The 14431-nt window shown below is 43.8% G+C and overlaps 1 long non-coding RNA gene across 1 annotated transcript; it reads right to left on the bottom strand.

The window, feature by feature from the left end:
* Positions 1 to 338: 338 nt before the first annotated feature.
* Positions 339 to 4756, bottom strand: LOC134468519 (uncharacterized). The gene is made up of 6 exons (XR_010038826.1): positions 4680 to 4756; positions 3757 to 3896; positions 3557 to 3645; positions 3187 to 3303; positions 1940 to 2028; positions 339 to 459 (listed from the first exon to the last, which is right to left on the bottom strand). It is a non-coding gene; the product is annotated as an uncharacterized LOC134468519 (long non-coding RNA).
* Between the last annotated feature and the right edge of the window lie 9675 nt (positions 4757 to 14431).

The raw sequence follows: 14431 nt of genomic DNA, 5'->3' as shown, positions 1-14431 counted from the left end.
TTGTTCATTTCCAGAATTCATTATGCCCATTCACAAATGTTAACTTTTTAACAGATATTTACCACCACCAAAGTATTCAACATGACTGGGAAATTTGCACTTTTCATACATGAAAAGGGGGATCTTCTCCATGGTCCGCCATTTTGAATTTCCAGAAATAGACATTTTTAGCTGCAAAACTCACTACACTTTGGTATTCATGCAAAAATCTAAATTAGCAGTAGACAGCACAGTTTCAATGAGCACCATAGATGCAATAACTACTCTGGCCACAATTTTACACAGTGCACCTTCAAGCAAGAGCAAACAATGTTTTTAAAAAATGAGCTGCTTACAAATTATGCATTTTAGTATTCTTTATTGTTTTGTTTCTTGTTGGGTGTGTGCCAAAGCGGTCGGCTGCCAGATCCATCTCCACATTTTTGATAGCGTTCATCTCTCCCTTGTTGCCTCTTCACACTGTAAGATATTAAAAAGCACACAAAGCAGAAGGGAAACGTTAGACTTAATGCAGATGTATGTGCAGGCACAAATTACATACGATTGTGAATGAACTGACACATACAGGTGCTGGCCAAAAAATTAGAATATCATGAAAATGTTTATTTATTTCCATAATTCCATCAATAATGTTACACTTTCATAGATTATAGATTCACGACCCACATTTTAAACTATGCCAATAATTTGTTTATTCTTACATATTTTTGGCTTCAAGAAACCATGAATTAAGTAACTCACAAAATTAGAAGATTGTGATGAAATCACCATTCTTTTCAGAAAAAAAGAAACGGGTCATATCGTCATATCAAATCAGTTAAAATTCTCGGCTTTCTAAATAACATGTCAATGTTTAATATTTGGTTAGAAATGTAATCGCCTTAATCACGGCAATGATGTATTTAACATTTCAGTCAATGGCACACATGCTTGACAGCATCAAATGCAAATTTGTTTATCATGGTCTCATCAGAGTCAAACAAACTAAGGATATGGGTTACTGGAACCATGTCCTCTGATCTAATGACATCAAGATAAACAAATTGGCTTTAGATGGTGTCAAACATGTGTGGTGGTAAAAAGCGATGTGTACAAAGGAAAGTGCCTCATGCTGAAAGTCAAGTATGGTAGTGGGAGTGGCATGGCTTGGGGCTGTGTGGGTGCCATCAACAGTAGGAAGCTGAATTTCACCAAAAGAAATATGCTTGTCAACGTACTGCTTGTCAACGTACTGTAACTACTGAAACAGATCATGATACTCCCTATAGGATTTCATTCGAATCTCACACACATCAATTATAGCCAGGTGCAGACTCAAAATGTAAAAGTTTTTAAATTTCGAGACAATTCAGGCCAACACGGCCCCTTCTCAGACACTATGATAGGCGTGTACTCAATTTTGCACCAGCATAATTTCACAAAAATGTCATTTAAGTTATACAATTGGCCTTAATTTTCTTATGTAAGCTCAAAAGATGTTGTATTACACTTACTCTATGAGCGTTTTGGGAATAACTTGTGTGTTCAAAATGTTACTTTTCAACAAGGGTATACTCATTATTGCTGTGCACTGTATATTTGAATAATTTCTTTAAAATGTGGGAACATGGAGCAGCAGGAATAAGCTGTGGGACCAATGGGCTGTGGGAACATGACCCCGTACACAGAACATACAGTCAACCTAGCCAAGTAGACAGTAGGTATTCCATGCACTTTCAGGCCACCACAGAACAGCATCAGGCAAGTTCTGGTTAAGTGTTGTACAACAAGTGTGTGTGTGTGTGTGTGTGTGTGTGTGTGTGTGTGTGTGTGTGTGTGTGTGTGTGTGTGTGTGTGTGTGTGTGAGAGAGAGAGAGTGTGTGAGAGAGAGAGTAAGTGAGAGTGAGAGTGTGCACACCAGCATGCATGGGCTTTAATGCATAACATAAAAACAACTTACTTAATACATTCTGATGACGTCCGAGGGCTTCTTGAATATGTAGTGAGGCCGACCCAGCAGAGTAGAAGTCCTGTCCTTTCATTTGAGTCCTACAGCAGAAAAAGAATAAATAATTATGAATAATAGTTATTGGGATTTCACTGTGAAAATATTTAGTACAATTGGCATCCATGTTTACAATTAGTTTAGTTTATTGGTTTATTTCATCAGGGACCATGTGCAAAGTACATTAGTTACATAGTAAAAAAAAAGATGACCTGCACCACATTATAGCTAAAAGCTAATTTCCATCTGCATTCCCTGGGCAGGTAAGAAAACATATAACACACACACACACACACTAAAATATGTCATATGCAAAAACTACCATATGCTCAGTGTCAAAACAGGTATGTGCAAAACTATTAGTGGTGACCAGACTGGGTACATGAAAGCCATTTCTTCACTCCAAGTGAGAATGAATACAAGTTTGTAATGCCTTTTATGTGGGTGGGAAGGGCATTCCATTATTTAGTTGCTCTGCAAACACAGATTGTGCAAATTTATGCTGTTACCCGGCTTGGGAGGCTACTATTTCCTCTGGTGGTAGATCTAGTTGTTCTGCTAATTTGTTCAGAGCAAGGATGGATAAAAGTTTTCAGAGGTGGTGGAGCAGAATTGTGAATCATTTTGTGCACAAGTTGCACAGCAGAATATAAAATTAGGTTGTCAAAACTGAGCAAGTAATACTTGTCCAGTATGGCACAACACAATGGTGAAATTGAGACGGACGTCTGTCAAGGGGTGTGAAAAAATGGATATTAACCAACCAGTCTTGTCAACATTAATCATGTTTTTAAAATATGACTCACACTGTATGCCATTTTAATGTGTGTGTGTGTGTGTGTGTGTGTGTTTGACCTATGGCCTATGGATGTGCTTACTTGTTTATATTTTGTCTATGTTATTGTATTTTAATATTTGTTTTACCTGTCCAGGGACTGCAGATGGAAATTAGCTATATAGCTATAATCTGGCACAAGCCATCTTTTTACTTCTGTAATCAATGTGTATTGTGCATGGTCCCTGTTGAACTAAACTAAATAAACTAAACTAAACTGTCCAAAACTTTAAGATTTCATGGTAGTCTTGTTAGCCTGAGACCAGCTTGACATACATTAGTGTAAATGAGACATTATCAAGCCACTTACATATGTCTCAGCAGGATCAACAGTTAAAGAAGTTAAATTGTCAGCTCATACACTCACATGACAGTCCAAAAAGGTGTTCAGTGGCGGCTTCTTCTCTCACTTGCAGCTTCATACACATCGAGCGATGTTGATGCCAGGTCGATCAAGGAATGACTGTGCCTACTGTTTACAATTCTACCCAAAGCAAAAAGAAAAAGAAACACAAAAAGGTTGAAAGTTTGTCATAGAAATACATAGAACATACAATAAACCTATTCAAGTAGACAGTAGGTATTCTATGCACATTCAGGCCACCAAACAACAGCATCAGGCAAGCTCTTATTGAGTGCTGTACAACAAGTGTGTGTGTGTGAGTGAGAGAGAGGGGGGGGGGGTGCGCGCGTGCCAGCATGCATGGGCTTTAATGCATAACATAAAAACAACTTACTTCATACATTCTGGTGGTGTCCAAGGGCTTCTTGAATAAATAGTGAGGCCAACGCCGCAGAGCAGGATTCCTGTCCTTTCATTTGTGTCCTGTAGCAGAAAAAGAATAAATAATTATGAATAATAGTTATTGGGATTTCACTGTGAAAATATATAGGCCTAGTACAATTGGCATCCATGTTTACAACTCTCGGCTCATACCTTCAAATGACAGTCCAAAAAGCTTTTCAGTGGCGGCTTCTTCCCTCACTTGATGCAGAGGCAGCTTGCTTCATACACATCGAGTAGGCCTAATGCTGGTGTCAGGTCGATCAAGGAATGGCTGAACCTACCGTACAATTCTACCCAACCCAAAGCAAAGAGGAAAAGAAAGACAAAAAAGTTTGAACGTTTTGCATACAACATGCATGCATGAGCTTTAATTCACAATATTTTGATGAAGCCTAATCCATGTTATAGCCTATATCACAATGCAGTTATTAAACTAACAATACGACCATTTAGGTTTTGTGTAAATAGGCTACAACAATCAAGGAGTTACAAACTGCGTGATGTCAAATGAATTCAGCTCAAGGTGAGCTAATAGCACAACACAGAATGTTTGCTGTCGGCGGCACAACATGGATACGGTGATTATTAAGCCATCAGAAGAAATTGATTGAAAATAATCGAACACATCATGTACATCACACTCGCACCTAGCTTTTTTTGGCGAATGTTATACAAATCACAGCGGTCCTAGTTACAGAACTACCGGTAGTTGCTAGTCGACTAGAAACTACCTTTGTTTCTGTCCCGTGTTGATAGGGTATGTTTGGGATGTTAGCTTCATAAAAGATTATCACCATTACTGCTAATGCCGCTAAAATTGACTCATATAGCCCGATCATGACACATTTTGAGTGGGTTCATCAAAAGCTTATGATGCCACAGCCCGCCAGCCACAAAGACAGCAGCAAGTTAGCGCGATGCTGCGGTGTTATGATTCAGTGCTCGGCCAAGCCATTTCACGACACAACAGAGGAGGTAATTAACTCACTGGACTAAAACGCTGAAAGAGTAGTGGCGACGGCGTGTGAGTGTATTTTACTTCTACCATAGTATTAAGTTAAATAATTACTTACCATCATTGAATGATCAAGTCACGACAGTGCAGTGTTGGACGAGACGCGACACAGGCGGATAGTTGAGTTCAGTTGAGGTAAACTGAAGAACGGTCTCTCTCTCTCTGAGGGTTCCAAAGTGACAGTTGGGGAACAAATTCAGTTTTGGCCCGTCCGGGTTGCTTTATGTGGTCCGCACCCGCCACGCGCCTTCAAATCGGACTGAATTATTTTATTATTGTGATGATATGATATGTATGGGCCACCGTAGTGGCTTACGTGTGATGTCATAGGGTTACGTTCTGAATAAACCGTCAGTCCTTTGAGTACAATCTTACCTGGTGGTCACGTCCGTGCTTCCTCTCATGACATGGTGTCAGAAGTGGGATAACACAGAAGGTGACAAAATGCCAATTCTCCGGAAGCTGACAACATTCATAACTCCTATGGGAAGGTTCTGTTTCCGCAGGCTGCCATTCGGAATCACGTCAGCGCCAGAGATCTTCCAGAAACGGATGTCTACTCTGCTGCAGGATCACGAGGGGGTGGTCGTGGTGATGGATGACATCCTGGTGTATGGCGCCACGATTGAAGAGCATGATCGTCGCCTGACTGCAGTCTTACAGACCATCAGAGAGAGTGGGCTGAAGCTGAACAAGGCCAAGTGTCACTTTGGCAAACCAGAACTCCAGTACTTTGGCCACCTCATCAGTGCAGAGGGGCTGAGACCGGACCCCAGCAAGGTGAAAGCGATCACTAACATGTCCAGTCCAACAAACGTCGAGGAGCTGCGTCAAGTCCTGGGGCTCATCAATTACGTCGGGAGATTCCTGCCAGATCTCTCCTCAAAGCTACACCCGATCACAGACCTGCTGAAGAGGGAGAATGACTGGGTCTGGGGTGACGCACAAGACAGAGCGTTTCAGTGCGTCAAAACCATGCTGGTGTCTGCCCCTGCTCTGGCATACTACGAAGTTGACAGAAAGACTGTGGTTAGTGCAGACGCGAGCAGCTATGGCCTAGGCGCTGCTCTGATGCAAGAACATGGGGGTGAGTTGAAGCCAGTGGCATTCTGTTCCCGTACACTCTCAGAGGCAGAAAAAACGATACTCACAGATTGAAAAAGAGTGCCTGGCAAGTGTGTGGGCCTGTGAGAGGTTCGCCCGCTACGTCCAAGGTATGGCCAGCTTCCACGTACACACAGACCACAAACCTCTTGTGCCACTTATAAATTCCTACGACTTAGACAAGGCTCCCCCCAGGTGTCAGAGACTCCTCATGCGCCTCATGCGTTTCAATGTAGTGGCAGAGCACATCCCAGGGAAACAGCTCGTCGTCGCCGACACACTTTCCAGGTTGCCATTGTCTGAGGGGAGCGATGGAGAGCTGGAACAGGAAGTACAGGCCTATATTAACTCTGTTGTTGCAAATGCCCCAGTCTCATCACAGAGGCTCAGTGAGATCCGTACTGTCACTCAGCAAGACGAAGAGCTGCCACAGATCATAGCCTTCATCAGACATGGGTGGCCACGCAAGTCACAAGTGCCGCCATCCCTGCTGCCTTACTTTTCCGAGAGGGCGCAACTTTCTGAAACCGATGGGCTAGTGCTGTACCAGGACAGGATCGTCATCCCTGCTGTCCTGAGACCTGCCATACTGGAGCAGATCCACAAAGGCCACCAGGGCCTCACAAGGTGCCGTGCACGTGCAAGGATGTCTGTGTGGTGGCCATCCATCAGCAGCGAGATAACACAGAAGGTGACAAAATGCCAATTCTGCATTGAAAACAAGCCCACTCAGCGACGTGAACCATTACTCACCACAGCTCTTCCCGAGGGCCCTTGGCAGCGCATAGCAGCTGATCTCTGTGAACTTGGGAAAAAGACTTACCTCATAGTGACCGATTACTACTCCAGAGACATTGAAATAGCTCACATCACTGCAGCATCCAGTTCCCAGGTCATCAATAGGCTCAAGGCCATGTTCGTAAGATGGGGCATACCGCTCGAACTGGTGAGTGACAATGGCACGCATTTTTCATCATCAGAGTTCAAAGACTTTAGTGTAGAATATGGCTTTGCTCACACCACGACTAGCCCTCACTATCCCCAAGCAAACGGTGCAGCAGAACGGGCCGTTCAGACGGCTAAGCACATTCTGAAGCAGCCAGATCCACATCTTGCCCTGATGTGCTACAGAGCAACCCCCAGTGCAGCAACCGGTGTGAGCCCAGCTCAGCTCATGACTGGAAGATGCATTAGAACTACTCTTCCTATGTTGGAAGGGCAGCTGCAGCCGGCACCTGTTGACAGGCAACAGGTCCTCGAGAGAGACGCACAGGCAAAGTCATCTTACCAGTTCTACTACAATCGACGCCACTCTGCTCGTCACCTTCCACCGCTTCTTCAGGGCCAGGACGTCAGGGTCAAGATCGACGGAGAGAAGGGGTGGAAGACTCCTGCCAAAGTCATTGGCCGGTGCCAGGAGCCCCGGTCGTACCTGGTGAAGACGGACAGCGGTGCAGTGCTGCGTCGCAATCGGCGACATCTACAAGCCGGGCCAGAGTCTTCAGATTCATCTGACCGAGAGCCGCCAGCTGGGGGACCAACACCGCCGCCAGCTAGACCGTCACCTCCAGCCAGTCCAGTGCTGCCAGCTAGACCGTCACCTGCAGCCACTCCCGCGCGCAGCGACGAGCCAGCAGACCAGAGGGCCCCAGACGGAGCGGCGAGGAATGCAACCCCGCATACAGCACGCAGTGGGGTACAGGTGACTTCCAGGGGCCGTGAGGTCAGACCTCCATGCAGGTATAGAGACACTTAGTTAGGCCTTCCCCTTTGCTATGATGCTCGAAAAAAAAAAAAAATGTGTTAAATAATTACATTCACAGTGCGTTTTATGTTTGTATGCCTAACAATTTTATACTGACAGTTGTGTGGTGTTAACAGTTATAATGAATGATGCATTCTTCAGCATGCCACGGGACTGTTGGCAAGGACTGCATGGCTGTTGCCGAAGTTAAACACATGGACTCTTAACTCTTCTTTTGTGTGATAGGAACAGCAACTATCGAGGGCAGAATAAATCCCTACGTTGCTGCGGATGGCGGGCAGTCTACCCCAAAATCCTAGTTTATGTCCTATCTGTTCTGTCTGTTCTGTCTGTCTGTGTTGTGTAGTTAATGGGTTCTATTCGTCTTAAAAGCGGGAGAGATGATGATGAGTTTTAATGTATTTTTTATTCAACTTAAAAGGGGGAGATGTGATGATATGATATGTATGGGCCACCGTAGTGGCTTACGTGTGATGTCATAGGGTTACGTTTTGAATAAACCGTCAGACCTTTGAGTACAATCTTACCTGGTGGTCACGTCCGTACTTCCTCTCATGACAATTATGGCGCGTCCGGATTGTTTATCTGGCCCGCATCCGCCAGGAGCCTTCAAAACTGACTGTCAAACTACTGGTCCGGATCGGAGCTGCCGCTGATCGGCAAAATGACTGTGACTGCTATGCGGATCTGCTGACTTGAAAACGGACCCGGCCCAAATCTATTTGCTGTCTGGGTTGGTGTCATTTAAAAAATATTGTTGAACATACTTAACGCTTTAGTATGAATCATTTTCATCTGCTCTGTATTCGGGTATGTGACCTTCCAATCAATGCCTTTCGGCTGCGGCGGCGAAACCAATCAGGATCCAGGGGATATGTAAACACATACACGTTGTGTAGTTGCCTGCCTGCCTGCCTACCTCAGAGTTAGTCATTATGGATATTAGGAGATATTTGAAGAGACCATCCAGTGCTTCCACTTCCGCAGATGCCAGCAAAAGGCCTCAAGTACAAAGTAAGACTGACAGAGATCAATTTACAGAGTCGTTAAATGTGCCTCATAAATAAGTTTGACTTGACGAATTATGGCAATGACAGAACGAGCTTTCAGATTAGCTAATGCGTAGTCATGCTATCCTTGTATTGAACTTGTCACCCACTGCTAGTCATTCTATCACGAAAGCTAGCAATGCCACCAGTGTAATTTTACAACAATTTTACAGCACGAGACGTTCTCGTGCTTCAAGGTGAACTGAGAATAGCAAATCAAATAAAAGGTCAATTGTCATTCTAAATACCGAAAAAATATGATTTATGTGATGGCTTATATATGATTTTTTTTTAAACAGCCATTGAATTGGCAAGTGTAAAACAAAAATAGCAATCTTATATTTTCTAAATATAAAACAATATAACAAAAAACATGCTGTATAGGCTATTTATGCTGACATAGGTAGTTATAGCCTACATGAGTGATCCTTTGTTGTCAGTGTAATTGGCAGGCTGCTTAACTGGTGTTCTCAGCCCCACAAGTCTTAAATTCTACTTTTTTCAGGCAGTGATGGACCGGGTACAGGCAATGAGGCAGAGATCACAGGGAGAGGAGAAACACCAGGAGATCAGATAGAGATAGAAGAGGAAAGACGAGGAAAGGAAAGAGGACCAACAGAGAATGAGGAAACAGAGAAAGATGAAATAGGAGATGAAGAAACAGGTAGTGCGAGAGGACACACACACACACACACACACACACACACACACACACACACACACACACACACACACACCATATCTACTGTAGCCTGGATAGTTCACCTCTACACATACTTTTCTTTACTGTTAAAATTTGAAATTTAATTGATTTAATATGACTTTAACTGATAACGTCATGGAATAAGGCCAGGACAGCCATACAGATTCGCGACACCTTGCGTTGCTCTGTGCTGTGTCGCGTCGCGTTGCGTCACGTTGCGTCGCGTCCCGGTCTGTCTGATCAAAAAATTCATAGTTTACCCACCTCTAATTTGACCACTACAGCCCTGGCGATACAGTATCGTGACCGTGTGTATCACAATTTCTCGATTTGATACAATATTGTTACAGCCCTATTCAATAGACATCCCTTCTTCGCTTCATCCTCACAGACCCACACTGGGACAGGGTGTTCAACCACCTTCATAAGGTCCCGCCCTGTGAATGTTACACTGCTGTGATGTGGGTGATATGGAAATATATTGAAATTCGCAAACGACAGGACAGGACAGGAGGCCAAGAAGAAAGGCTGGCAGGCAAGCTGTTGGATATAGGCCTTACCACACACACACACACACACACACACACACACACACACACACACACACACACACACACACACACACACACAGAGCGAGAGAGAGAGGGTTTGATGCTAATGAGGCTTTCGTCTAACAAGATGGTGAGTAGGCCTGCAGAAATGGTGTTTTTGTTCCGAAAACTACTGAGCAAGAGGAAGAAAAGCTGGAGGAGGGGGGAGCAGAGAGAGAGCCACTGTAGTGTGCGTGTTCGTTTCTTTGGATGTCTTCCCAATGTTCTTTGAAGCACTACTTGCTGACTGAACAGCTTTTCAGTGATACCGTAGGAGTAGGCTTCTTCATCTCACATCTCACACTGTTTTTGTTGTTTGTTTCTATCACACACAGATTGTGCCCTTTGTGGGGGATTCCTCCAGCAGAGGGAGAAGCAACCAGAGGCCCATCTGTGCCGATTTTGTTTGCTTTGTTTTTGTGGCAACAAATAAATAGGCTACGCTATGCTAAGGGTTTGGGCCAGCCATGATTCACATGCAAACGGGAGCGTGTCTATGGTACCCCAGCCCATTGGTCCCACAGCCCATTGGTCCCACATCACTAAGACTTTTAACATTATTTTTTAGGTCCATTGGTCCCACAGCCCATTGGTCCCACAGCCCATTCGTCCCACAGCCCATTCGTCCCACAGCCCATTCGTCCCACGGCTTATACCTGCTGAAGGGATGTCTTTTTTGTGTCTTTTACTTGCAAGTAGACCTTATCAAGGTGTGCATACACACTTCCTTTACTCTTTTCCTTTATTGCATATTCAACCACCCAAACAGAAGCACATGGCACAGTAGATGATGTGTCAAAGAAAAGGGGGGCGCACCTCGCATCAATTGCTTTCTTTATTTTTGTGCACAGACACGTTTCGGCGTGCACACTGACGGAAGGCACACGACGAAACGCGTATGTGCACAAAAATAAAGAAAACAATTGATGCAAGGTGCACCCCCCTTTTCTTTGATTCTAAGTATTTATTTGGGCCAGCACCCTTAAAAGTTATCAAGAAACCTGAGTGAAGCCTGCTACCTATCATACTTCATACAGTACACGATGTACCCATGGAGGCAATGGCATCTTATTCCCATGAGCTTGCTTTAATCCCCTTCTCATCTCAACACACCCCCAGCTCACCAGTACTTTACAACACCCCCAACTTCTGTCATAGCACACGCACGCACACTGGCAAGCATGCAAGCACACACACTGGCAAGCATGCAAGCACACACATACAGACAAACAGAGCTGCTGACAGCTTTGGCTGGGCACAGGACAAAGTCAATTCTGGGCCCCCCTTCTCCCTGAGCCTGGGACATCTGACCACTGACCACTCAGTCATGGAGGAGAGAACTGGTTAATTATTTCCCCCACCAACATGGCAGGTTGGGAGTCGAACCAGCAACCTTTGGGATACGAGTCTGACGCTCTAACTGCTTACCCATGACTGCCCTTCAAGGAAGAAGAAAAAAGAAGGAATGTGTTGTTTTCCTGAGACATGCATTGTGTTACAGTTTTTCTCGATTGCTTACACACAATTTTCGGAATCAGTTTTCGAATTCTCAAAACTCTACACACAAATCTCCAAACCTCACACACAACGGGCAAAACTCTTCACTACCTCTGAAAAATGCACTTCTTGTCTCAAAACAATGTACTCTCTTTTAAAAAGCTCATTTTGTTCTCAAATGACACACACAAGCAGTCATTTTAATACACTCTTATGTGAACCATTGAACAGCAATATGCACAATGTAAAACTCTATACTCAGCTTGACACACAGTAGAAACTTATTTTCTTCAGTGTTCTACTTACTAAAGAGGGTATTTTTCTGTAGTAAAATACTGAAATATTATTTTTAGACTTGGAGTACACAGATGTGTGTATATTTTACATTTGAAAAATTGCACTAATTTATTGTTAACATATTGGGTAACCACATGAAAGTGATCTCCTGTATAACACATTTTGGAGTTAAAAAACTAAACAAATGTGTTTTCTCACTGCATCCACTCATGTTTTCATCAATATCACATGCAATGTGTATCCTTAGGGAGTGATGATTTCAGATTGTAAGCCGGTATGACGAGAGTCTGCCCATGTGATGAGGAAGTGAACATAGCATGGCGGTTGATTTTAGTATTTTGAATGACAGTGTGTTCAATGCGACAACCAGGGATTTCCTTCATGAAAATTGTGTGTAATCCAGATAATTGTGTGTAGTGGTTTGAAAAGAGTGTGTTTTGAAACTGAAATATGAGTGTAAAGAAGGAATTGTGTTTAGTGTTCAGTGACATTGGTTAGGGGAGTTGGGAAACGGGTGAGATGTTCCGAGAATTGTGTGAAAAGTACCAGAAATTGTGTGGAAGCAATCGAGAAAAACTGTAAGATGGTTTTAACACATATAGTAGGCTAATGGTATTTGACACACTATCTGACACATTTTGTGTTAACTTGAACATTAATTACCTCCGCCAAGGAGGTTATGTTTTCGGTGGCGTTGGTTCACTGATATGGGGGTGAAAGGGGCATGAGAGAGAGAGACACTTTTTTGTGTTTGTTGGTGTGTCTGTGTTTGGTAATGAGTCTGTGTGGTAGAGTAACAGTCAGGCTCAGGGGGCTACAGACTTGGGCTTCGTCCATGGGGAGCAACAGTGTTGTACAGTTGCAAGGGCCTAATGACCAGTCTTTATATCTTCTCTCTCTCTCTCTCTCTCTCCCTCTCTCTTACTACTAATAATTATTATTATTATTTATTTTACAATTCAACAAAAAATGTGTATGTATTCAGAAGTGTTTGGTGTTTTGAAGATGCTGTCTGCTGTTGTCAACGAGGATCTAGTATTTTCAAAGTGGTTACTGTCCATTATTTTGTTTTTCTTTATTTTGGTTTGTTTTCTTTAATCTACTTTTATACATTTTAAGAGTGTATATGATCTGTTTGTACAAATTGTTTTAATTAAGTATCCTTAAAATTCAATTCTCTCTCTCTCTCTCTCTCTCTCTCTCTCTCTCTCTCTCTCTCTCTCTCTCTCATGCTCTCTCATTTTATCTTCATCCTGTTTCTATTTTTGTCTTTTTAACCTCTTCCCCTTCCTTTTTAACCTCTTCCTTTTGCCTGTCTTCACTCCTAACACGTTTATCTCAGTCCTTCCTCATTCTCTTTTGTCCATCTGTTCACTGTCTTGCCATCCTTCCCAATCATGGCTGAGCCTGCCGACTACCCAACCACCCACCCCTGCATCCTACCCCTGCATCCCACCACCCACCCCTGCATCCCACCACCCCTGCATCCCACCAGGGCTGGACAGGACATCTGGCATACCGGGCATTTTCTCACGGTGGGCCCTGCACCCTTGGGCCCATATTTTCTTAGTTCAAGTTTTACATTTCTGAAAATAGAAGCCCACGAAGGGCGCAGGGCCCAACGGTGAGTCAGTTCTGCGCTGCTAATGATGAGAGGCCCCTTTAAGCCAAAAGTGCCCGGGCCCTATTTCTCCCCTCGACCAGCTTTGCATCCCACCCACTCTTCTATCCCACAGCTCATGTGTAATACACGTGAGGCTTTACAGCAGACATCTCCTAACAACTGATCCATATTATTTCCCATCTTGAAGATGTATTTAGGCTGCAGATCCATTCCTCCCCAATCCTATATGTTGTTATTTCTGACAAAACATTTTTCTGTTGTGATTTTGGTATTCAGGATTTTCTCATCAATGTCATTTGACATTGGTGCAAAACATTTTCAATGTGCAGTTCCTACAGCTCTGGACATTGCCCTCAGTAGGGCCTGACGTTAACTTTTTTTGCTCACAGGCCACTGTGGCTAGTGGTTTTCCGGAGTCAATAGTCATTTAGCCTTTCTGCTAGCGAGTTTTGTTGTCATTTTATATATATATATACATATTCTTTCATTTAAATACCAACAATTGATGCAATATACAGTGATTTTTCACACCAAAAAATAACTTGCTTGTCAAAGTGGCAAGCGAGACTGAAATTGTTACTAGCCACAGCCAAGTTATACCAGCATTTGGCCCATTAGGCAGGTGCCACTGTATCCCTGATCATCACTTAACCAATATGGTACAAACAATCAGTGTAGTTACAATGTAGTCTTCCCCCTCCACTTTCTTTCTTCTATTTTTTTTTTAACCTTCTGCCTTCTGTGTGCATCTTTAAATAACGCTCTGCATCGAGGAGCTTTCGGCGCCTGGCTGGCCGACATCACTGAATCAGTGTCTTGCAGGCAGCCGGGTGGTCTGGAAATCATATTAAAATAATCCTCCTAGTACAGTATACAGTCAGACAAACCGACACGGATGGCTGGCAAACGGGTCAGCTGTCAGAGACAAAGGGCCCTCAAATTGGGTCCCCATTCAACTGTATGTACTAACAGGGTGAGGTGTGTATTTGTGTGTGTGGGGGAGGGGGTTGTCTTCAGAGGACAGGACAGGCCCGGCCAAAGCTACAAGTGGCCCTGAGAAGCCTACAGCCACCGGGGAGCCAGGCCCATGATGAACTGCATACAGTCAGGGCCGCTGACAGCTTTGGCCGCACCTAGGGCAAAGTAATCTAAAAGGGCCCCCCCACCCAATAAATAGAATG

This window comes from Engraulis encrasicolus, chromosome 18, assembly GCF_034702125.1.
Source record: "Engraulis encrasicolus isolate BLACKSEA-1 chromosome 18, IST_EnEncr_1.0, whole genome shotgun sequence".
NCBI lineage: Eukaryota > Metazoa > Chordata > Actinopteri > Clupeiformes > Engraulidae > Engraulis > Engraulis encrasicolus.
This window is presented reverse-complemented; position numbering and strand designations above follow the sequence as displayed.